The sequence below is a fragment of the Echinops telfairi genome, unplaced genomic scaffold, assembly GCF_000313985.2.
Source record: "Echinops telfairi isolate 266 unplaced genomic scaffold, ASM31398v2 ScPeMD7_443;HRSCAF=831, whole genome shotgun sequence".
NCBI classification, from domain to species: domain Eukaryota; kingdom Metazoa; phylum Chordata; class Mammalia; order Afrosoricida; family Tenrecidae; genus Echinops; species Echinops telfairi.
Genome location: NW_022104341.1, coordinates 75241473 through 75244914, shown reverse-complemented (window position 1 = coordinate 75244914; position 3442 = coordinate 75241473).

Below are 3442 nucleotides of genomic sequence, written 5' to 3'. Positions count from 1 at the left end.
CAAATGTGCTTTACACAACTGATGTATGCATGGGTTATGATAAGAGTTGTATGTGCCCCTTAAAATGATTTTTTTTTAAAGTGCCGTCTTGCCATCGAAAAACAAGGCTCTTGATCCAATATATAACTACTCTAGTTTTTAGTATTTTCTGCTTTGTTTTCAATAGAAATTTTTGTCCGTTTCATTGTCATTGTTGTTGGATTATGTTTGTATTTTGTCTTGATTTTCTGTATATGAAACCCAGACTGGGTAAACCTATAGAGACAACTAGATTAATAGATTCAAAATGACATAGCAGGGAAGGCTGGTGGGAAATGGGGAGCTAACAAGTACAAGTTAGAAAATATGTCCTGAAATTGATTGGGGTGGTTACACAATTAATGTGACTGAACTATTGAAAAATATGATATGTGAATGTATGCATATATGTAAGTATGTATGTTATGTTAGTGAAACTGTTAAAAAAACATTAAACCAAATAATTCAAGCACATACACACACATTGCATTTTCCTCTCTGTCCTTTCTCTTTGGATCTAGCTGCCCACTCAGAGGCAACTTCCCATCTGTTCTCCTTTGTACCTAATAGAGATTACAGGTACAAGCACACACAGGGAGACTTGAGATGTTCAGTGTGCTGTGCCTGAGTGGGAAAGTCTATCTAATTCTGGCATTCAGTATTCACAAACTACTTGAAAATATACACCTCTTCTCTCAGATGAGCTTCATCAAAAATAAAAGTAATGTCTAGTCCATATGATTCCTCTGACCCAGCTCGTTTAAAATTCAAGAAGAGAAAAAGATGTCATTTATTGGACCCCTCTCAAAAGCTGTAAGTTATATTTTGTGTTTTACTAAACTGTTTTGTTCTCTATATTCTACTTGGCTTAGTGTTCTGAAATATTCCAGTGATGAGTTTTGGTATAGATAATTTTCATTTTGCTGAACATTCAGTTGGATCTTCAAATCCGTACATTCAGATACTTCTATTCAGGGATATCATATTAACTACATCTGTGGAAAGAGACACAGGAGACATTCATTGACAGCAGCAAAAATGAGGCCAGGGCCAAATGTAAAACAGACCATCAAATTATTCATAAGCAAGTTCAGATCAAATTATTCATATGCAAGTTCAGATTGAAGTTGCAGAAAATTAAAACAAGTCCACAAGGGCCAAAATACTACCTTGAGTACACACATCAGAATTTTGAAAACATTTCAAGAACAGATATGAATCACTGAACACTACTGACAAAAACCTGACAAATTGTGGGATGCTATCAAGAACATCACACATGAAGAAAGCAAAAGGTCATTTAAAAAACAGGAAAGAAAAGATCAAAATGGATGTCAAAAGACACTCTGAAATTTGCTCTTGATCAGAGAAGCTAAAGCATGGAAAAAATTAAGTAAAAGAACTGAACAGAAATTTTCAAAGAGCAGGTCAGGAAGACAAAGTAAATCATTGTAATGAAATGGGCAAAGGCTTGGGAGTTAGAAATGAAAAGATATACTCGGCATATAGTACAGAAAGTGGAAAGAACTGAAGAAAATATTCAAGCCTCAAAATGCACCGCTCTAAGATTCTATGGGTAAAATATTGAATGATTCAAGAAGCATCAGAAGAAGACAGTAGGGTCCAAAATTCATTTTCAGAATCTCCACATGGAGTGAGTCCCCAGTGAACTCCCTCAGACTGTCAACTAGATGGGTACATAATTTTGTCCTCAGACATGGTGTACTGCAAAATGAATTACTGCATATATAGTTAGCTTAAAATTTAACATTTTACCATTTATTTTTTCCTTTTGACCCATTTTTAAAGTTTCTAATGTTTATTATTTTCTGGTTTCTTTTGAGTTGAAGTTTATCTGTGGTGTTTTGGGCGGGAGGGGTGTGTTTTGTTTTTTTGTTTTTGTACACAGTCACTGTACTAAAAAGAACTAATCAACATTCAACCAATTCAAGAAGTAGCATATAATCAAGGATCAATGGTACTGAAGGAAGAAGTACAAGTTGCACTGAAGGCAGTAGTGAAAAAAACAAGGCTCCAGGAATTGATGTAAACTAACTGAAATGTTTCAAAAAGCTAAGGAAGCACTGAAAGTACTCACCTATGCCAAGAAATTTGGAAGGCAGCCACTTGGCAAACCCATTGAAAGAGATTCATATCTATACCTATTTCAAAGAAAGGTGGCCCAACAGAATGCAGAAATTATCACACAATATTATTGATAACACATGTTGAGTATGATTTTGCTAAAGATAATTCACAAGAATTGCAGCAGTACATGAACAGAGAGCTACCAAAAATCCGAACCAGATTCAGAAGAGACTGTAGCATGGGGAATATAATGTCTTATATCAGATGGATCTTGGCTGAACAAGCAGAGAATACCAGAAAGATGACTATGTTTTATTAATTATGCAAAGGTATCTGATTGTGTAGATCCTAACAATCTATAGGTAGCATTGAGAAGTAAAGGAATTCCAGAACACTTCATTATACTCATGAAGAACATGTACATGGTCCAAGAAAAAGTTGTTGGAAAAACAAAAGGGAATATTGCATGGTTTAAAATCAGAAAAGGTATGCATCAGGCTTGTACCCCCCTTTCATCCACTTATTCAATCTGTATGCTGAGCAAATAATCCAAGAAACTGAACTACGTAAGCATTAACGTGGCATTAGGATCAGAAGAAGACTTAGTAACAACCTTTGATATACAGACACCTTTGCTTACTGAAAGAGAGAACATAAAGCATTTGCTGATGAAAATCAAAGACTGAAAACTTCTGTGTAAGACTGCAACTCAATATAAAGAAAACCCAAATAGATGCATTTGAATTATGGTGCTGGTGAAGAATACTGATAGTACCATGGGCTGCCAAAAAAACACACAAATCTGTCTTGGAATAAGTGTAGTCAGAAAGCTCTTTAGAAGGAAGGATGGCGAGACTTTCTCACATACTTTGGACATGCTGTCAGAAGAGACCAGTTCCTGGAGAAAGACATCATGCTTGGTAAAGCAGAGAAGTAGAGAACAAGAGGAAGATCTTTGACAAGATGGAGTGACACAGTGGCTACAACAAGGGTTCAAAAATAAGAACAATTGTAAGAAGACACAGGACCAGGCGGTGCTTTGTTCTGTTGTACATTGGGCCGCTATGAGTTGGAATCAAATGGATAGTACCTAACAACATAAAGAAAACTCAAATAGTCACAACTGTATCAATAGATGACATCATGATATATGGAGAAAAGTTTGAAGTTGTCAAGGATTCCATCTTGCTTGGATTCACAATCAATTGCTCAGCATACAGATTGAATAAGTGGATGAAAGGGGGGTACAAGCCTGATGCATACCTTTTCTGATTTTAAACCATGCAATATTCCCTTTTGTTTTTCCAATGCTCATGGAAGAAGCAATCAAGAATTC